General features: G+C 42.5%; 13 non-coding genes across 13 annotated transcripts; all 13 read right to left on the reverse strand.

Annotated features, from left to right (window-relative positions):
- Window positions 1-540: 540 nt before the first annotated feature.
- trnag-ucc (transfer RNA glycine (anticodon UCC)) lies at window positions 541-612 on the reverse strand. The gene has a single exon. It is a non-coding gene; the product is annotated as a tRNA-Gly (tRNA).
- A 1959-nt stretch (window positions 613-2571) lies between these two features.
- trnaa-ugc (transfer RNA alanine (anticodon UGC)) lies at window positions 2572-2643 on the reverse strand. The gene has a single exon. It is a non-coding gene; the product is annotated as a tRNA-Ala (tRNA).
- A 404-nt stretch (window positions 2644-3047) lies between these two features.
- On the reverse strand, window positions 3048-3119 carry trnag-ucc (transfer RNA glycine (anticodon UCC)). The gene has a single exon. It is a non-coding gene; the product is annotated as a tRNA-Gly (tRNA).
- A 1959-nt stretch (window positions 3120-5078) lies between these two features.
- On the reverse strand, window positions 5079-5150 carry trnaa-ugc (transfer RNA alanine (anticodon UGC)). The gene has a single exon. It is a non-coding gene; the product is annotated as a tRNA-Ala (tRNA).
- Window positions 5151-11243: 6093 nt separating this feature from the next.
- On the reverse strand, window positions 11244-11315 carry trnaa-ugc (transfer RNA alanine (anticodon UGC)). The gene has a single exon. It is a non-coding gene; the product is annotated as a tRNA-Ala (tRNA).
- Window positions 11316-11719: 404 nt separating this feature from the next.
- trnag-ucc (transfer RNA glycine (anticodon UCC)) lies at window positions 11720-11791 on the reverse strand. The gene has a single exon. It is a non-coding gene; the product is annotated as a tRNA-Gly (tRNA).
- Window positions 11792-13750: 1959 nt separating this feature from the next.
- On the reverse strand, window positions 13751-13822 carry trnaa-ugc (transfer RNA alanine (anticodon UGC)). The gene has a single exon. It is a non-coding gene; the product is annotated as a tRNA-Ala (tRNA).
- Window positions 13823-14226: 404 nt separating this feature from the next.
- trnag-ucc (transfer RNA glycine (anticodon UCC)) lies at window positions 14227-14298 on the reverse strand. Its single transcript has one exon. It is a non-coding gene; the product is annotated as a tRNA-Gly (tRNA).
- Window positions 14299-16256: 1958 nt separating this feature from the next.
- On the reverse strand, window positions 16257-16328 carry trnaa-ugc (transfer RNA alanine (anticodon UGC)). Its single transcript has one exon. It is a non-coding gene; the product is annotated as a tRNA-Ala (tRNA).
- Window positions 16329-16732: 404 nt separating this feature from the next.
- trnag-ucc (transfer RNA glycine (anticodon UCC)) lies at window positions 16733-16804 on the reverse strand. The gene has a single exon. It is a non-coding gene; the product is annotated as a tRNA-Gly (tRNA).
- A 1958-nt stretch (window positions 16805-18762) lies between these two features.
- On the reverse strand, window positions 18763-18834 carry trnaa-ugc (transfer RNA alanine (anticodon UGC)). The gene has a single exon. It is a non-coding gene; the product is annotated as a tRNA-Ala (tRNA).
- A 404-nt stretch (window positions 18835-19238) lies between these two features.
- trnag-ucc (transfer RNA glycine (anticodon UCC)) lies at window positions 19239-19310 on the reverse strand. Its single transcript has one exon. It is a non-coding gene; the product is annotated as a tRNA-Gly (tRNA).
- Window positions 19311-20147: 837 nt separating this feature from the next.
- trnag-ucc (transfer RNA glycine (anticodon UCC)) lies at window positions 20148-20219 on the reverse strand. Its single transcript has one exon. It is a non-coding gene; the product is annotated as a tRNA-Gly (tRNA).
- Window positions 20220-21335: the final 1116 nt, after the last annotated feature.

The following is a 21335-nucleotide window of genomic DNA, read 5'->3' on the forward strand; positions in this document are numbered from 1 at the left end:
AACCTGAATCAGATCCGCTCTCTCACAAGTGAGAAATAAACAGACTGCCATTTTTAAAAGCATATGGAGATGCCAGGGATTAATCCCAGGGCCTTCTACATGCAACACATGCCATGTACCACTGAGATACAACTCTGGTTGCACACCAATGCAAGCCATACACATGGGAATAGGAAATAGAGCCGTCTTCAATCCCTTTAAAGAAGAATTTGCAGATTTGGCTGTCAAGGACTCTCGGATCCCCACTTGTTCATGTAAAGACCTGCTCCAACAGAGTAAGCAGTGTCAGACTCCATTGCTGTAGTGGCTTTCATACATCCCCAGGAAGATGACGATCATTAGGAGGCAACACCTAACGATTGAATGAAGGTCCTTTAGAGCCGTGATTGTTTAAAGCCAACAACTCTTGACTCTTTTCCTAGCGCATTTTCTTTAGCCTGATCAAAGCTTGTTCTCTTCACTCTAGAGAAGATGCTTACTTTGAGATTTCGAAAGTACCGAAAGACCGCACAATTTTCAAATCGCTAAATAGAAGACAACTGCGATGGCCGGGAATCGAACCCGGGTCAACTGCTTGGAAGGCAGCTATGCTCACCACTATACCACCATCGCTTCAAAAGCATTTTATTTTCATTCCCTTAAAAAATCTAATCGGTAGAGTATACAGTACAAGTCAGTAAAGAGTCTCAGTCATCCGGGTCTGGAAGGTAAGTCATGTCAAATGGACTTCTTTTTAGTTGAAAGAGTTTCGTTAAGTTTCAAAGATAGTTGGCTCTTGTCTGCAGTGCGCTGAATATTGGTTCAGATGCTGCGCTTGTTGCAGAGATTCATTGACCGTTGACAGTATAGATTTAGTACATTAGCTTCTTTCATGAAACTTATTGCAACTTTAAAACCCGGATCAACCTCAACCTGAATCAGATCCGCTCTCTCACAAGTGAGAAATAAACAGACTGGCATTTTTAAAAGCATATGGAGATGCCAGGGATTAATCCCAGGGCCTTCTACATGCAACACATGCCATGTACCACTGAGATACAACTCTGGTTGCACACCAATGCAAGCCATACACATGGGAATAGGAAATAGAGCCGTCTTCAATCCCTTTAAAGAAGAATTTGCAGATTTGGCTGTCAAGGACTCTCGGATCCCCACTTGTTCATGTAAAGACCTGCTCCAACAGAGTAAGCAGTGTCAGACTCCATTGCTGTAGTGGCTTTCATACATCCCCAGGAAGATGACGATCATTAGGAGGCCACACCTAACGATTGAATGAAGGTCCTTTAGAGCCGTGATTGTTTAAAGCCAACAACTCTTGACTCTTTTCCTAGCGCATTTTCTTTAGCCTGATCAAAGCTTGTTCTCTTTACCCTACAAACATGTTTACTTTGACATTTCTAAAGTATCGAAAAACCACACAAATTTCAAATCGCTAAACAGAAGACAACTGCAAGGGCAGGGAATCAAACCGTGGTCAACGGCTGGGGAGGGAGCTATGCTCACCACTATACCACCACCACTTCAAACGCACCTTTTTTTAATTCTCTTAAGAAATCAAATTGGTAAAGTATACAGTACAAGTCAGTAAAGATTCTGACTGATCAGTCATGAAAATTTTTCCAACTTGAAAACCCGGATGAACCTCAACCTGAATCAGATCCGGTCTCTCACAGGTGACATATAAACAGACTGTCATTTTTAAAAGTACATGGAGATGGAAGGCAAGTCAAAGGTAAATGGACTTCATTTTAGTTTCAAAGATAGTTGGCTAGTGCACCCAGTCACATTGCCTTGCAACGGTCATGAAGTAAGCCCAAGACACTCATTTTCCACTCTCAGGTGAGAAACAAACAGACTGTCATTTAGTTAAAGCACATGGAGATACCGGGGATTGAACCCTCATACATGCAAAGCATGCGCTCTACCACTGAGCTACATCCCCAACATCATGACAGATTAAGATCACATGGGAGGTGGAAATAGAGCAGTCTCAAATACCCGTAAGCAAGCATTCCCAGACTTGGTTGTCAAGGACCCTCGTCTTGCTTGTTTTCTGACAATTTCGGCTGTACACAATACCTACTACCTGGATCAGGTTTGTTCAGCCAATCAGAGCTTAAAGATAGCATCTTAGTTTAGGGTGGGGTGGGATAAGGCAAAGCATAATGTTCTCTTCCAATTGGTGACTGTCTCAACACACGTAATCCAGGTAATTGGCAGTGGGTAGAGCAATAGTTAGCTGGGCATAGTTGGAAGACAAGGAGGCACAGTCATTCAAATTTTTGCAACTTGAAAACCCAGATGAACCTCAGCCTGAATGAGATCCACTCTCTCACAGGTGTCGAATAAACAGACTGTCATTTTTTAAGTACATGGAGATGCCAGGAATTGATCCCAGGGTCTGGCAGGTAAGTCATGTCAAATGGACTTCTTTGTCGTTAAAATGTTCTCAAAGATAGTTGGCTAGTTCACCCAGTCACATTGCCTTGCCATGGTCATGAAGCAAGCCCAAGTCAGTTATTTTCCACTCTCAGCTGAGAAACAAAGACACTATCATTTTGTTAAAGCACGTGGAGATGCTGGGGATTGAACCCAGGGCCTCATACATGCAAAGCATGCGCTCTACCACTGAGCTACATCCCCAGTTGCACTGGCACATAAGCCATACACATGGGAATAGGAAAAAGAGCCGTCTTCAACACCTTTAAAGAAGCATTTGCAGATTTGGCTGTCAAGGACTCTCGGATCCCTACTTGTTCATGTAAAGACCCGTTCCAACAGAGTAAGCAGTGTCAGACACCATTGCTGTAGTGGCTTTCATACATCCCCAGGAAGATGACAATCATTAGGAGGCCAAACTTAACGATGGAATGAAGGTCATTTAGAGCCGTGATTGTTTGAAAACAACAACTCTTGACTCTTTTCCTAGCGCATTTTCTTGATCCTGATCAAATTTTGATCTCTTCACTCTAGAGAAGATGCTTACTTTGAGATTTCGAAAGTACCGAAAGACCGCACAATTTTCAAATCGCTAAATAGAAGACAACTGCGATGGCCGGGAATCGAACCCGGGTCAACTGCTTGGAAGGCAGCTATGCTCACCACTATACCACCATCGCTTCAAAAGCATTTTATTTTCATTCCCTTAAAAAATCTAATCGGTAGAGTATACAGTACAAGTCGGTAAAGAGTCTCAGTCATCCGGGTCTGGAAGGTAAGTCATGTCAAATGGACTTCTTTTTAGTTGAAAGAGTTTCGTTAAGTTTCAAAGATAGTTGGCTCTTGTCTGCAGTGCGCTGAATATTGGTTCAGATGCTGCGCTTGTTGCAGAGATTCATTGACCGTTGACAGTATAGATTTAGTACATTAGCTTCTTTCATGAAACTTATTGCAACTTTAAAACCCGGATCAACCTCAACCTGAATCAGATCCGCTCTCTCACAAGTGAGAAATAAACAGACTGGCATTTTTAAAAGCATATGGAGATGCCAGGGATTAATCCCAGGGCCTTCTACATGCAACACATGCCATGTACCACTGAGATACAACTCTGGTTGCACACCAATGCAAGCCATACACATGGGAATAGGAAATAGAGCCGTCTTCAATCCCTTTAAAGAAGAATTTGCAGATTTGGCTGTCAAGGACTCTCGGATCCCCACTTGTTCATGTAAAGACCTGCTCCAACAGAGTAAGCAGTGTCAGACTCCATTGCTGTAGTGGCTTTCATACATCCCCAGGAAGATGACGATCATTAGGAGGCCACACCTAACGATTGAATGAAGGTCCTTTAGAGCCGTGATTGTTTAAAGCCAACAACTCTTGACTCTTTTCCTAGCGCATTTTCTTTAGCCTGATCAAAGCTTGTTCTCTTTACCCTACAAACATGTTTACTTTGACATTTCTAAAGTATCGAAAAACCACACAAATTTCAAATCGCTAAACAGAAGACAACTGCAAGGGCAGGGAATCAAACCGTGGTCAACGGCTGGGGAGGGAGCTATGCTCACCACTATACCACCACCACTTCAAACGCACCTTTTTTTAATTCTCTTAAGAAATCAAATTGGTAAAGTATACAGTACAAGTCAGTAAAGATTCTGACTGATCAGTCATGAAAATTTTTCCAACTTGAAAACCCGGATGAACCTCAACCTGAATCAGATCCGCTCTCTCACAGGTGACATATAAACAGACTGTCATTTTTAAAAGTACATGGAGATGGAAGGCAAGTCAAAGGTAAATGGACTTTATTTTAGTTTCAAAGATAGTTGGCTAGTGCACCCAGTCACATTGCCTTGCAACGGTCATGAAGTAAGCCCAAGACACTCATTTTCCACTCTCAGGTGAGAAACAAACAGACTGTCATTTAGTTAAAGCACATGGAGATACCGGGGATTGAACCCTCATACATGCAAAGCATGCGCTCTACCACTGAGCTACATCCACAACATCATGACGGATTAAGATCACATGGGAGGTGGAAATAGAGCAGTCTCAAATACCCGTAAGCAAGCATTCCCAGACTTGGTTGTCAAGGACCCTCGTCTTGCTTGTTTTCTGACAATTTCGGCTGTACACAATACCTACTACCTGGATCAGGTTTGTTCAGCCAATCAGAGCTTAAAGATAGAATCTTAGTTTAGGGTGGGGTGGGATAAGGCAAAGCATAATGTTCTCTTCCAATTGGTGACTGTCTCAACACACGTAATCCAGGTAATTGGCAGTGGGTAGAGCAATAGTTAGCTGGGCATAGTTGGAAGACAAGGAGGCACAGTCATTCAAATTTTTGCAACTTTAAAACCCGGATGTACCTCAGACTGAATGAGATCCACTCTCTCACAAGTGTCGAATAAACAGACTGTCATTTTTTAAGTACATGGAGATGCCAGGAATTGATTCCAGGGTCTGGCAGGTAAGTCATGTCAAATGGACTTCTTTGTCGTTAAAATGTTCTCAAAGATAATTGGCTAGTTCACCCAGTCACATTGCCTTGCCATGGTCATGAAGCAAGCCCAAGTCAGTTATTTTCCACTCTCAGCTGAGAAACAAAGACACTATCATTTTGTTAAAGCACGTGGAGATGCTGGGGATTGAACCCAGGGCCTCATACATGCAAAGAATGCGCTCTACCACTGAGCTACATCCCCAGTTGCACTGGCACATAAGCCATACACATGGGAATAGGAAAAAGAGCCGTCTTCAACACCTTTAAAGAAGCATTTGCAGATTTGGCTGTCAAGGACTCTCGGATCCCTACTTGTTCATGTAAAGACCCGCTCCAAAGAAGTAAGCAGTGTCAGACACCATTGCTGTAGTGGTTTTCATACATACCCAGGAAGATGACAATCATTAGGAGGCCAAACTTAACGATGGAATGAAGGTCATTTAGAGCCGTGATTGTTTGAAAACAACAACTCTTGACTCTTTTCCTAGCGCATTTTTTTGATCCTGATCAAAGTTTGATCTCTTCACTCTAGAGAAGATGCTTACTTTGAGATTTCGAAAGTACCGAAAGACCGCACAATTTTCAAATCGCTAAATAGAAGACAACTGCGATGGCCAGGAATGGAACCCGGGTCAACTGCTTGGAAGGTAGCTATGCTCACCACTATACCACCATCGCTTCAAAAGCATTTTATTTTCATTTTCTTAAAAAATCTAATCGGTAGAGTATACAGTACAAGTCGTTAATGAGTCTCAGTCATCCGGGTCTGGAAGGTAAGTCATGTCAAATGGACTTCTTTTTAGTTGAAAGAGTTTCGTTAAGTTTCAAAGATAGTTGGCTCTTGTCTGCAGTGCGCTGAATATTGGTTCAGATGCTGCGCTTGTTGCAGAGATTCATTGACCGTTGACAGTATAGATTTAGTACATTAGCTTCTTTCATGAAACTTATTGCAACTTTAAAACCCGGATCAACCTCAACCTGAATCAGATCCGCTCTCTCACAAGTGAGAAATAAACAGACTGGCATTTTTAAAAGCATGTGGAGATGCCAGGGATTGATCCCAGGGCCTTCTACATGCAACACATGCCATCTACCACTGAGTTACAACTCTGGTTGCACACCAATGCAAGCCATACACATGGGAATAGGAAATAGAGCCGTCTTCAATCCCTTTAAAGAAGAATTTGCAGAATTGGCTGTCAAGGACTCTTGGATCCCTACTTGTTCATGTAAAGACCCGCTCCAACAGAGTAAGCAGTGTCAGACACCATTGCTGTAGTGGCTTTCATACATCCCCAGGAAGATGACGATCATTAGGAGGCCACACCTAACGATGGAATGAAGGTCATTTAGAGCCGTGATTGTTTAAAGCCAACAACTCTTGACTCTTTTCCTAGCGCATTTTCTTTAGCCTGATCAAAGCTTGTTCTCTTTACCCTACAAACATGTTTACTTTGACATTTCTAAAGTATCGAAAAACCACACAAATTTCAAATCGCTAAACAGAAGACAACTGCAATGGCAGGGAATCAAACCGTGGTCAACAGCTGGGGAGGGAGCTATGCTCACCACTATACCACCACCACTTCAAACGCACCTTTTTTTTATTCTCTTAAGAAATCAAATTGGTAAAGTATACAGTACAAGTCCGTAAAGATTCTGACTGATCAGTCATGAAAATTTTTCCAACTTGAAAACCCGGATGAACCTCAACCTGAATCAGATCCGCTCTCTCACAGGTGACATATAAACAGACTGTCATTTTTAAAAGTACATGGAGATGGAAGGCAAGTCAAAGGTAAATGGACTTCATTTTAGTTTCAAAGATAGTTGGCTAGTGCACCCAGTCACATTGCCTTACAACAGTCATGAAGTAAGCCCAAGACACTCATTTTCCACTCTCAGGTGAGAAACAAACAGACTGTCATTTAGTTAAAGCACATGGAGATACCGGGGATTGAACCCTCATACATGCAAAGCATGCGCTCTACCACTGAGCTACATCCACAACATCATGACAGATTAAGATCACATGGGAAGTGGAAATAGAGCAGTCTCAAATACCCGTAAGCAAGCATTCCCAGACTTGGTTGTCAAGGACCCTCGTCTTGCTTGTTTTCTGACAATTTCGGCTGTACACAATACCTACTACCTAGATCAGGTTTGTTCAGCCAATCAGAGCTTAAAGATAGAATCTTAGTTTAGGGTGGGGTGGGATAAGGCAAAGCATAATGTTCTCTTCCAATTGGTGACTGTCTCAACACACGTAATCCAGGTAATTGGCAGTGGGTAGAGCAATAGTTAGCTGGGCATTGTTGGAAGACAAGGAGGCACAGTCATTCAAATTTTTGCAACTTGAAAACCCGGATGAACCTCAGCCTGAATGAGATCCACTCTCTCACAGGTGTCGAATAAACAGACTGTCATTTTTTAAGTACATGGAGATGCCAGGAATTGATCCCAGGGTCTGGAAGGTAAGTCATGTCAAATGGACTTCTTTTTAGTTGAAAGAGTTTCGTTAAGTTTCAAAGATAGTTGGCTCTTGTCTGCAGTGCGCTGAATATTGGTTCAGATGCTGCGCTTGTTGCAGAGATTCATTGACCGTTGACAGTATAGATTTAGTACATTAGCTTCTTTCATGAAACTTATTGCAACTTTAAAACCCGGATCAACCTCAACCTGAATCAGATCCGCTCTCTCACAAGTGAGAAATAAACAGACTGGCATTTTTAAAAGCATGTGGAGATGCCAGGGATTGATCCCAGGGCCTTCTACATGCAACACATGCCATCTACCACTGAGCCACAACTCTGGTTGCACACCAATGCAAGCCATACACATGGGAATAGGAAATAGAGCCGTCTTCAATCCCTTTAAAGAAGAATTTGCAGAATTGGCTGTCAAGGACTCTTGGATCCCTACTTGTTCATGTAAAGACCCGCTCCAACAGAGTAAGCAGTGTCAGACACCATTGCTGTAGTGGCTTTCATACATCCCCAGAAAGATGACGATCATTAGGAGGCCACACCTAACGATGGAATGAAGGTCATTTAGAGCCGTGATTGTTTAAAGCCAACAACTCTTTACTCTTTTCCTAGCGCATTTTCTTTAGCCTGATCAAAGCTTGTTCTCTTTACCCTACAAACATGTTTACTTTGACATTTCTAAAGTATCGAAAAACCACACAAATTTCAAATCGCTAAACAGAAGACAACTGCAAGGGCAGGGAATCAAACCGTGGTCAACGGCTGGGGAGGGAGCTATGCTCACCACTATACCACCACCACCTCAAACACACCTTTTTTTTATTCTCTTAAGAAATCAAATTGGTAAAGTATACAGTAGAAGTCAGTAAAGATTCTGACTGATCAGTCATGAAAATTTTTCCAACTTGAAAACCCGGATGAACCTCAACCTGAATCAGATCCGCTCTCTCACAGGTGACATATAAACAGACTGTCATTTTTAAAAGTACATGGAGATGGAAGGCAAGTCATGTTAAATGGACTTCATTTTAGTTTCAAAGATAGTTGGCTAGTGCACCCAGTCACATTGCCTTGCAACGGTCATGAAGTAAGCCCAAGCCACTCATTTTCCACTCTGAGGTGAGAAACAAACAGACTGTCATTTAGTTAAAGCACATGGAGATACCGGGGATTGAACCCTCATACATGCAAAGCATGCGCTCTACCACTGAGCTACATCCCCAATATCATGACAGATTAAGATCACATGGGAAGTGGAAATAGAGCAGTCTCAAATACCCGTAAGCAAGCATTCCCAGACTTGGTTGTCAAGGACCCTCGTCTTGCTTGTTTTCTGACAATTTCGGCTGTACACAATACCTACTACCTGGATCAGGTTTGTTCAGCCAATCAGAGCTTAAAGATAGCATCTTAGTTTAGGGTGGGGTGGGATAAGGCAAAGCATAATGTTCTCTTCCAATTGGTGACTGTCTCAACACACGTAATCCAGGTAATTGGCAGTGGGTAGAGCAATAGTTAGCTGGGCATAGTTGGAAGACAAGGAGGCACAGTCATTCAAATTTTTGCAACTTGAAAACCCGGATGAACCTCAGCCTGAATGAGATCCACTCTCTCACAGGTGTCGAATAAACAGACTGTCATTTTTTAAGTACATGGAGATGCCAGGAATTGATCCCAGGGTCTGGCAGGTAAGTCACGTCAAAAGGACTTCTTTGTCGTTAAAATGTTCTCAAAGATAGTTGGCTAGTTCACCCAGTCACATTGCCTTGCCATGGTCATGAAGCAAGCCCAAGTCAGTTATTTTCCACTCTTAGCTGAGAAACAAAGACACTATCATTTTGTTAAAGCACGTGGAGATGCTGGGGATTGAACCCAGGGCCTCATACATGCAAAGCATGCGCTCTACCACATGTCAGTAATGAGTCTCAGTCATCCGGGTCTGGAAGGTAAGTCATGTCAAATCGACTTCTTTTTAGTTGAAAGAGTTTCGTTAAGTTTCAAAGATAGTTGGCTCTTGTCTGCAGTGCGCTGAATATTGGTTCAGATGCTGCGCTTGTTGCAGAGATTCATTGACCGTTGACAGTATAGATTTAGTACATTAGCTTCTTTCATGAAACTTATTGCAACTTTAAAACCCGGATCAACCTCAACCTGAATCAGATCCGCTCTCTCACAAGTGAGAAATAAACAGACTGGCATTTTTAAAAGCATGTGGAGATGCCAGGGATTGATCCCAGGGACTTCTAAATGCAACACATGCCATCTACCACTGAGCTACAACTCTGGTTGCACACCAATGCAAGCCATACACATGGGAATAGGAAATAGAGCCGTCTTCAATCCCTTTAAAGAAGAATTTGCAGATTTGTCTGTCAAGGACTCTCAGATCCCCACTTGTTCATGTAAAGACCCGCTCCAACAGAGTAAGCAGTGTCAGACACCATTGCTGTAGTGGCTTTCATACATCCCCAGGAAGATGACGATCATTAGGAGGCCACACCTAACGATGGAATGAAGGTCCTTTAGAGCCGTGATTGTTTAAAGCCAACAACTCTTGACTCTTTTCCTAGCGCATTTTCTTTAGACTGATCAAAGCTTGTTCTCTTTACCCTACAAACATGTTTACTTTGACATTTCTAAAGTATCGAAAAACCACACAAATTTCAAATCGCTAAACAGAAGACAACTGCAAGGGCAGGGAATCAAACCGTGGTCAACGGCTGGGGAGGGAGCTATGCTCACCACTATACCACCACCACTTCAAACACACCTTTTTTTTATTCTCTTAAGAAATCAAATTGGTAAAGTATACAGTACAAGTCAGTAAAGATTCTGACTGATCAGTCATGAAAATTTTTCCAACTTGAAAACCCGGATGAACCTCAACCTGAATCAGATCCGCTCTCTCACAGGTGACATATAAACAGACTGTCATTTTTAAAAGTACATGGAGATGGAAGGCAAGTCATGTTAAATGGACTTCATTTTAGTTTCAAAGATAGTTGGCTAGTGCACCCAGTCACATTGCCTTGCAACGGTCATGAAGTAAGCCCAAGACACTCATTTTCCACTCTCAGGTGAGAAACAAACAGACTGTCATTTAATTAAAGCACATGGAGATACCGGGGATTGAACCCTCATACATGCAAAGCATGCGCTCTACCACTGAGCTACATCCCCAACATCATGACAGATTAAGATCACATGGGAAGTGGAAAAAGAGCAGTCTCAAATACCCGTAAGCAAGCATTCCCAGACTTGGTTGTCAAGGACCCTCGTCTTGCTTGTTTTCTGACAATTTCGGCTGTACACAATACCTACTACCTGGATCAGGTTTGTTCAGCCAATCAGAGCTTAAAGATAGCATCTTAGTTTAGGGTGGGGTGGGATAAGGCAAAGCATAATGTTCTCTTCCAATTGGTGACTGTCTCAACACACGTAATCCAGGTAATTGGCAGTGGGTAGAGCAATAGTTAGCTGGGCATAGTTGGAAGACAAGGAGGCACAGTCATTCAAATTTTTGCAACTTGAAAACCCGGATGAACCTCAGCCTGAATGAGATCCACTCTCTCACAGGTGTCGAATAAACAGACTGTCATTTTTTAAGTACATGGAGATGCCAGGAATTGATCCCAGGGTCTGGCAGGTAAGTCATGTCAAATGGACTTCTTTGTCGTTAAAATGTTCTCAAAGATAGTTGGCTAGTTCACCCAGTCACATTGCCTTGCCATGGTCATGAAGCAAGCCCAAGTCAGTTATTTTCCACTCTTAGCTGAGAAACAAAGACACTATCATTTTGTTAAAGCACGTGGAGATGCTGGGGATTGAACCCAGGGCCTCATACATGCAAAGCATGCGCTCTACCACTGAGCTACATCCCCAGTTGCACTGGCACATAAGCCATACACATGGGAATAGGAAAAAGAGCCGTCTTCAACACCTATAAAGAAGCATTTGCAGATTTGGCTGTCAAGGACTCTCGGATCCCTACTTGTTCATGTAAAGACCCGCTCCAACAGAGTAAGCAGTGTCAGACACCATTGCTGTAGTGGTTTTCATACATCCCCAGGAAGATGACAATCATTAGGAGGCCAAACTTAACGATGGAATGAAGGTCATTTAGAGCCGTGATTGTTTGAAAACAACAACTCTTGACTCTTTTCCTAGCGCATTTTCTTGATCCTGATCAAAGTTTGATCTCTTCACTCTAGAGAAGATGCTTACTTTGAGATTTCGAAAGTACCGAAAGACCGCACAATTTTCAAATCGCTAAATAGAAGACAACTGCGATGGCCGGGAATCGAACCCGTGTCAACTGCTTGGAAGGCAGCTATGCTCACCACTATACCACCATCGCTTCAAAAGCATTTCATTTTCATTTTCTTAAAAAATCTAATCGGTAGAGTATATAGTACCAGTCAGTAATGAGTCTCAGTCATCCGGGTCTGGAAGGTAAGTCATGTCAAATCGACTTCTTTTTAGTTGAAAGAGTTTCGTTAAGTTTCAAAGATAGTTGGCTCTTGTCTGCAGTGCGCTGAATATTGGTTCAGATGCTGCGCTTGTTGCAGAGATTCATTGACCGTTGACAGTATAGATTTAGTACATTAGCTTCTTTCATGAAACTTATTGCAACTTTAAAACCCGGATCAACCTCAACCTGAATCAGATCCGCTCTCTCACAAGTGAGAAATAAACAGACTGGCATTTTTAAAAGCATGTGGAGATGCCAGGGATTGATCCCAGGGCCTTCTACATGCAACACATGCCATCTACCACTGAGTTACAACTCTGGTTGCACACCAATGCAAGCCATACACATGGGAATAGGAAATAGAGCCGTCTTCAATCCCTTTAAAGAAGAATTTGCAGATTTGGCTGTCAAGGACTCTTGGATCCCTACTTGTTCATGTAAAGACCCGCTCCAACAGAGTAAGCAGTGTCAGACACCATTGCTGTAGTGGCTTTCATACATCCCCAGGAAGATGACGATCATTAGGAGGCCACACCTAACGATGGAATGAAGGTCATTTAGAGCCGTGATTGTTTAAAGCCAACAACTCTTGACTCTTTTCCTAGCGCATTTTCTTTAGCCTGATCAAAGCTTGTTCTCTTTACCCTACAAACATGTTTACTTTGACATTTCTAAAGTATCGAAAAACCACACAAATTTCAAATCGCTAAACAGAAGACAACTGCAAGGGCAGGGAATCAAACCGTGGTCAACAGCTGGGGAGGGAGCTATGCTCACCACTATACCACCACCACTTTAAACGCACCTTTTTTTTATTCTCTTAAGAAATCAAATTGGTAAAGTATACAGTACAAGTCCGTAAAGATTCTGACTGATCAGTCATGAAAATTTTTCCAACTTGAAAACCCGGATGAACCTCAACCTGAATCAGATCCGCTCTCTCACAGGTGACATATAAACAGACTGTCATTTTTAAAAGTACATGGAGATGGAAGGCAAGTCAAAGGTAAATGGACTTCATTTTAGTTTCAAAGATAGTTGGCTAGTGCACCCAGTCACATTGCCTTGCAACGGTCATGAAGTAAGCCCAAGACACTCATTTTCCACTCTCAGGTGAGAAACAAACAGACTGTCATTTAGTTAAAGCACATGGAGATACCGGGGATTGAACCCTCATACATGCAAAGCATGCGCTCTACCACTGAGCTACATCCACAACATCATGACAGATTAAGATCACATGGGAAGTGGAAATAGAGCAGTCTCAAATACCCGTAAGCAAGCATTCCCAGACTTGGTTGTCAAGGACCCTCGTCTTGCTTGTTTTCTGACAATTTCGGCTGTACACAATAGCTACTACCTAGATCAGGTTTGTTCAGCCAATCAGAGCTTAAAGATAGAATCTTAGTTTAGGGTGGGGTGGGATAAGGCAAAGCATAATGTTCTCTTCCAATTGGTGACTGTCTCAACACACGTAATCCAGGTAATTGGCAGTGGGTAGAGCAATAGTTAGCTGGGCATAGTTGGAAGACAAGGAGGCACAGTCATTCAAATTTTTGCAACTTGAAAACCCAGATGAACCTCAGCCTGAATGAGATCCACTCTCTCACAGGTGTCGAATAAACAGACTGTCATTTTTTAAGTACATGGAGATGCCAGGAATTGATCCCAGGGTCTGGCAGGTAAGTCATGTCAAATGGACTTCTTTGTCGTTAAAATGTTCTCAAAGATAGTTGGCTAGTTCACCCAGTCACATTGCCTTGCCATGGTCATGAAGCAAGCCCAAGTCAGTTATTTTCCACTCTCAGCTGAGAAACAAAGACACTATCATTTTGTTAAAGCACGTGGAGATGCTGGGGATTGAACCCAGGGCCTCATACATGCAAAGCATGCGCTCTACCACTGAGCTACATCCCCAGTTGCACTGGCACATAAGCCATACACATGGGAATAGGAAAAAGAGCCGTCTTCAACACCTTTAAAGAAGCATTTGCAGATTTGGCTGTCAAGGACTCTCGGATCCCTACTTGTTCATGTAAAGACCCGCTCCAACAGAGTAAGCAGTGTCAGACACCATTGCTGTAGTGGTTTTCATACATCCCCAGGAAGATGACAATCATTAGGAGGCCAAACTTAACGATGGAATGAAGGTCATTTAGAGCCGTGATTGTTTGAAAACAACAACTCTTGACTCTTTTCCTAGCGCATTTTCTTGATCCTGTTCAAAGTTTGATCTCTTCACTCTAGAGAAGATGCTTACTTTGAGATTTCGAAAGTACCGAAAGGCCGCACCATTTTCAAATCGCTAAATAGAAGACAACTGCGATGGCCGGGAATCGAACCCGGGTCAACTGCTTGGAAGGCAGCTATGCTCACCACTATACCACCATCGCTTCAAAAGCACTTTATTTTCATTCTCTTAAAAAATCTAATCGGTAGAGTATACAGTACAAGTCAGTAAAGAGTCTCAGTCATCCGGGTCTGGAAGGTAAGTCATGTCAAATGGACTTCTTTTTAGTTGAAAGAGTTTCGTTAAGTTTCAAAGATAGTTGGCTCTTGTCTGCAGTGCGCTGAATATTGGTTCAGATGCTGCGCTTGTTGCAGAGATTCATTGACCGTTGACAGTATAGATTTAGAACATTAGCTTCTTTCATGAAACTTATTGCAACTTTAAAACCCGGATCAACCTCAACCTGAATCAGATCCGCTCTCTCACAAGTGAGAAATAAACAGACTGGCATTTTTAAAAGCATGTGGAGATGCCAGGGATTGATCCCAAGGCCTTTTACATGCAACACATGCCATCTACCACTGAGCTACATCTCTGGTTGCACACCAATGCAAGCCATACACATGGGAATAGGAAATAGAGCCGTCTTCAATCCCTTTAAAGAAGAATTTGCAGATTTGGCTGTCAACGACTCTCGGATCCCTACTTGTTCATGTAAAGACTCGCTCTAACAGAGTAAGCAGTGTCAGACACCATTGCTGTAGTGGCTTTCATACATCCCCAGGAAGATGACGATCATTAGGAGGCCACACCTAACGATGGAATGAAGGTCATTTAGAGCCGTGATTGTTTAAAGCCAACAACTCTTGACTCTTTTCCTAGCGCATTTTCTTTAGCCTGATCAAAGCTTGTTCTCTTTACCCTACAAACATGTTTACTTTGACATTTCTAAAGTATCGAAAAACCACACAAATTTCAAATCGCTAAACAGAAGACAACTGCAAGGGCAGGGAATCAAACCGTGGTCAACGGCTGGGGAGGGAGCTATGCTCACCACTATACCACCACCACCTCAAACACACCTTTTTTTTATTCTCTTAAGAAATCAAATTGGTAAAGTATACAGTAGAAGTCAGTAAAGATTCTGACTGATCAGTCATGAAAATTTTTCCAACTTGAAAACCCGGATGAACCTCAACCTGAATCAGATCCGCTCTCTCACAGGTGACATATAAACAGACTGTCATTTTTAAAAGTACATGGAGATGGAAGGCAAGTCATGTTAAATGGACTTCATTTTAGTTTCAAAGATAGTTGGCTAGTGCACCCAGTCACATTGCCTTGCAACGGTCATGAAGTAAGCCCAAGACACTCATTTTCCACTCTCAGGTGAGAAACAAACAGACTGTCATTTAATTAAAGCACATGGAGATACCGGGGATTGAACCCTCATACATGCAAAGCATGCGCTCTACCACTGAGCTACATCCCCAACATCATGACAGATTAAGATCACATGGGAAGTGGAAATAGAGCAGTCTCAAATACCCGTAAGCAAGCATTCCCAGACTTGGTTGTCAAGGACCCTCGTCTTGCTTGTTTTCTGACAATTTCGGCTGTACACAATACCTACTACCTGGATCAGGTTTGTTCAGCCAATCAGAGCTTAAAGATAGCATCTTAGTTTAGGGTGGGGTGGGATAAGGCAAAGCATAATGTTCTCTTCCAATTGGTGACTGTCTCAACACACGTAATCCAGGTAATTGGCAGTGGGTAGAGCAATAGTTAGCTGGGCATAGTTGGAAGACAAGAAAGCACAGTCATTCAAATTTTTGCAACTTGAAAACCCGGATGAACCTCAGCCTGAATGAGATCCACTCTCTCACAGGTGTCGAATAAACAGACTGTCATTTTTTAAGTACATGGAGATGCCAGGAATTGATCCCAGGGTCTGGCAGGTAAGTCACGTCAAATGGACTTCTTTGTCGTTGAAATGTTCTCAAAGATAGTTGGCTAGTTCACCCAGTCACATTGCCTTGCCATGGTCATGAAGCAAGCCCAAGTCAGTTATTTTCCACTCTCAGCTGAGAAACAAAGACACTATCATTTTGTTAAAGCACGTGGAGATGCTGGGGATTGAACCCAGGGCCTCATACATGCAAAGCATGCGCTCTACCACTGAGCTACATCCCCAGTTGCACTGGCACATAAGCCATACACATGGGAATAGGAAAAAGAGCCGTCTTCAACACCTTTAAAGAAGCATTTGCAGATTTGGCTGTCAAGGACTCTCGGATCCCTACTTGTTCATGTAAAGACCCGCTCCAACAGAGTAAGCAGTGTCAGACACCATTGCTGTAGTGGTTTTCATACATCCCCAGGAAGATGACAATCATTAGGAGGCCAAACTTAACGATGGAATGAAGGTCATTTAGAGCCGTGATTGTTTGAAAACAACAACTCTTGACTCTTTTCCTAGCGCATTTTCTTGATCCTGATCAAAGTTTGATCTCTTCACTCTAGAGAAGATGCTTACTTTGAGATTTCGAAAGTACCGAAAGACCGCACAATTTTCAAATCGCTAAATAGAAGACAACTGCGATGGCCGGGAATCGAACCCGTGTCAACTGCTTGGAAGGCAGCTATGCTCACCACTATACCACCATCGCTTCAAAAGCATTTCATTTTCATTTTCTTAAAAAATCTAATCGGTAGAGTATATAGTACCAGTCAGTAATGAGTCTCAGTCATCCGGGTCTGGAAGGTAAGTCATGTCAAATCGACTTCTTTTTAGTTGAAAGAGTTTCGTTAAGTTTCAAAGATAGTTGGCTCTTGTCTGCAGTGCGCTGAATATTGGTTCAGATGCTGCGCTTGTTGCAGAGATTCATTGACCGTTGACAGTATAGATTTAGTACATTAGCTTCTTTCATGAAACTTATTGCAACTTTAAAACCCGGATCAACCTCAACCTGAATCAGATCCGCTCTCTCACAAGTGAGAAATAAACAGACTGGCATTTTTAAAAGCATGTGGAGATGCCAGGGATTGATCCCAGGGCCTTCTACATGCAACACATGCCATCTACCACTGAGCTACAACTCTGGTTGCACACCAATGCAAGCCATACACATGGGAATAGGAAATAGAGCCGTCTTCAATCCCTTTAAAGAAGAATTTGCAGATTTGTCTGTCAAGGACTCTCAGATCCCCACTTGTTCATGTAAAGACCCGCTCCAACAGAGTAAGCAGTGTCAGACACCATTGCTGTAGTGGCTTTCATACATCCCCAGGAAGATGACGATCATTAGGAGGCCACACCTAACGATGGAATGAAGGTCCTTTAGAGCCGTGATTGTTTAAAGCCAACAACTCTTGACTCTTTTCCTAGCGCATTTTCTTTAGTCTGATCAAAGCTTGTTCTCTTTACCCTACAAACATGTTTACTTTGACATTTCTAAAGTATCGAAAAACCACACAAATTTCAAATCGCTAAACAGAAGACAACTGCAAGGGCAGGGAATCAAACCGTGGTCAACGGCTGGGGAGGGAGCTATGCTCACCACTATACCACCACCACTTCAAACGCACCTTTTTTTTATTCTCTTAAGAAATCAAATTGGTAAAGTATACAGTACAAGTCAGTAAATATTCTGACTGATCAGTCATGAAAATTTTTCCAACTTGAAAACCCGGATGAACCTCAACCTGAATCAGATCCGCTCTCTCACAGGTGACATATAAACAGACTGTCATTTTTAAAAGTACATGGAGATGGAAGGCAAGTCATGTTAAATGGACTTCATTTTAGTTTCAAAGATAGTTGGCTAGTGCACCCAGTCACATTGCCTTGCAACGGTCATGAAGTAAGCCCAAGACACTCATTTTCCACTCTCAGGTGAGAAACAAACAGACTGTCATTTAGTTAAAGCACATGGAGATACCGGGGATTGAACCCTCATACATGCAAAGCATGCGCTCTACCAATGAGCTACATCCCCAACATCATGACAGATTATGATCACATGGGAAGTGGAAATAGAGCAGTCTCAAATACCCGTAAGCAAGCATTCCCAGACTTGGTTGTCAAGGACCCTCGTCTTGCTTGTTTTCTGACAATTTCGGCTGTACACAATACCTACTACCTGGATCAGGTTTGTTCAGCCAATCAGAGCTTAAAGATAGCATCTTAGTTTAGGGTGGGGTGGGATAAGGCAAAGCATAATGTTCTCTTCCAATTGGTGACTGTCTCAACACACGTAATCCAGGTAATTGGCAGTGGGTAGAGCAATAGTTATCTGGGCATAGTTGGAAGACAAGTAGGCACAGTCATTCAAATTTTTGCAACTTGAAAACCCGGATGAACCTCAGCCTGAATGAGATCCACTCTCTCACAGGTGTCGAATAAACAGACTGTCATTTTTTAAGTACATGGAGATGCCAGGAATTGATCCCAGGGTCTGGCAGGTAAGTCATGTCAAATGGACTTCTTTGTCGTTAAAATGTTCTCAAAGATAGTTGGCTAGTTCACCCAGTCACATTGCCTTGCCATGGTCATGAAGCAAGCCCAAGTCAGTTATTTTCCACTCTCAGCTGAGAAACAAAGCCACTATCGTTTTGTTAAAGCACGTGGAGATGCTGGGGATTGAACCCAGGACCTCATACATGCAAAGCATGCGCTCTACCACTGAGCTACATCCCCAGTTGCACTGGCACATAAGCCATACACATGGGAATAGGAAAAAGAGCCGTCTTCAACACCTTTAAAGAAGCATTTGCAGATTTGGCTGTCAAGGACTCTCGGATCCCTACTTGTTCATGTAAAGACCCGTTCCAACAGAGTAAGCAGTGTCAGACACCATTGCTGTAGTGGTTTTCATACATCCCCAGGAAGATGACAATCATTAGGAGGCCAAACTTAACGATGGAATGAAGGTCATTTAGAGCCGTGATTGTTTGAAAACAACAACTCTTGACTCTTTTCCTAGCGCATTTTCTTGATCCTGATCAAATTTTGATCTCTTCACTCTAGAGAAGATGCTTACTTTGAGATTTCGAAAGTACCGAAAGACCGCACAATTTTCAAATCGCTAAATAGAAGACAACTGCGATGGCCGGGAATCGAACCCAGGTCAACTGCTTGGAAGGCAGCTATGCTCACCACTATACCACCATCGCTTCAAAAGCATTTTATTTTCATTCCCTTAAAAAATCTAATCGGTAGAGTATACAGTACAAGTCGGTAAAGAGTCTCAGTCATCCGGGTCTGGAAGGTAAGTCATGTCAAATGGACTTCTTTTTAGTTGAAAGAGTTTCGTTAAGTTTCAAAGATAGTTGGCTCTTGTCTGCAGTGCGCTGAATATTGGTTCAGATGCTGCGCTTGTTGCAGAGATTCATTGACCGTTGACAGTATAGATTTAGTACATTAGCTTCTTTCATGAAACTTATTGCAACTTTAAAACCCGGATCAACCTCAACCTGAATCAGATCCGCTCTCTCACAAGTGAGAAATAAACAGACTGGCATTTTTAAAAGCATATGGAGATGCCAGGGATTAATCCCAGGGCCTTCTACATGCAACACATGCCATGTACCACTGAGATACAACTCTGGTTGCACACCAATGCAAGCCATACACATGGGAATAGGAAAAAGAGCCGTCTTCAACACCTTTAAAGAAGCATTTGCAGATTTGGCTGTCAAGGACTCTCGGATCCCTACTTGTTCATGTAAAGACCCGCTCCAACAGAGTAAGCAGTGTCAGACACCATTGCTGTAGTGGCTTTCATACATCCCCAGGAAGATGACGATCATTAGGAGGCCACACCTAACGATGGAATGAAGGTCATTTAGAGCCGTGATTGTTTGAAAACAACAACTCTTGACTCTTTTCCTAGCGCATTTTCTTGATCCTGATCAAAGTTTGATCTCTTCACTCTAGAGAAGATGCTTACTTTGAGATTTCGAAAGTACCGAAAGGCCGCACCATTTTCAAATCGCTAAATAGAAGACAACTGCGATGGCCAGGAATCGAACCCGGGTCAACTGCTTGGAAGGCAGCTATGCTCACCACTATACCACCATCGCTTCAAAAGCACTTTATTTTCATTCTCTTAAAAAATCTAATCGGTAGAGTATACAGTACAAGTCAGTAAAGAGTCTCAGTCATCCGGGTCTGGAAGGTAAGTCATGTCAAATGGACTTCTTTTTAGTTGAAAGAATTTCGTTAAATTTCAAAGATAGTTGGCTCTTGTCTGCAGTGCGCTGAATATTGGTTCAGATGCTGCGCTTGTTGCAGAGATTCATTGACCGTTGACAGTATAGATTTAGAACATTAGCTTCTTTCATGAAACTTATTGCAACTTTAAAACCCGGATCAACCTCAACCTGAATCAGATCCGCTCTCTCACAAGTGAGAAATAAACAGACTGGCATTTTTAAAAGCATGTGGAGATGCCAGGGATTGATCCCAAGGCCTTTTACATGCAACACATGCCATCTACCACTGAGCTACATCTCTGGTTGCACACCAATGCAAGCCATACACATGGGAATAGGAAATAGAGCCGTCTTCAATCCCTTTAAAGAAGAATTTGCAGATTTGGCTGTCAACGACTCTCGGATCCCTACTTGTTCATGTAATGACTCGCTCTAACAGAGTAAGCAGTGTCAGACACCATTGCTGTAGTGGCTTTCATACATCCCCAGGAAGATGACGATCATTAGGAGGCCACACCTAACGATGGAATGAAGGTCATTTAGAGCCGTGATTGTTTAAAGCCAACAACTCTTGACTCTTTTCCTAGCGCATTTTCTTTAGCCTGATCAAAGCTTGTTCTCTTTACCCTACAAACATGTTTACTTTGACATTTCTAAAGTATCGAAAAACCACACAAATTTCAAATCGCTAAACAGAAGACAACTGCAAGGGCAGGGAATCAAACCGTGGTCAACGGCTGGGGAGGGAGCTATGCTCACCACTATACCACCACCACCTCAAACACACCTTTTTTTTATTCTCTTAAGAAATCAAATTGGTAAAGTATACAGTAGAAGTCAGTAAAGATTCTGACTGATCAGTCATGAAAATTTTTCCAACTTGAAAACCCGGATGAACCTCAACCTGAATCAGATCCGCTCTCTCACAGGTGACATATAAACAGACTGTCATTTTTAAAAGTACATGGAGATGGAAGGCAAGTC

This window comes from Channa argus, unplaced genomic scaffold (assembly GCF_033026475.1).
Source record: "Channa argus isolate prfri unplaced genomic scaffold, Channa argus male v1.0 Contig081, whole genome shotgun sequence".
NCBI classification, from domain to species: Eukaryota; Metazoa; Chordata; class Actinopteri; order Anabantiformes; family Channidae; genus Channa; species Channa argus.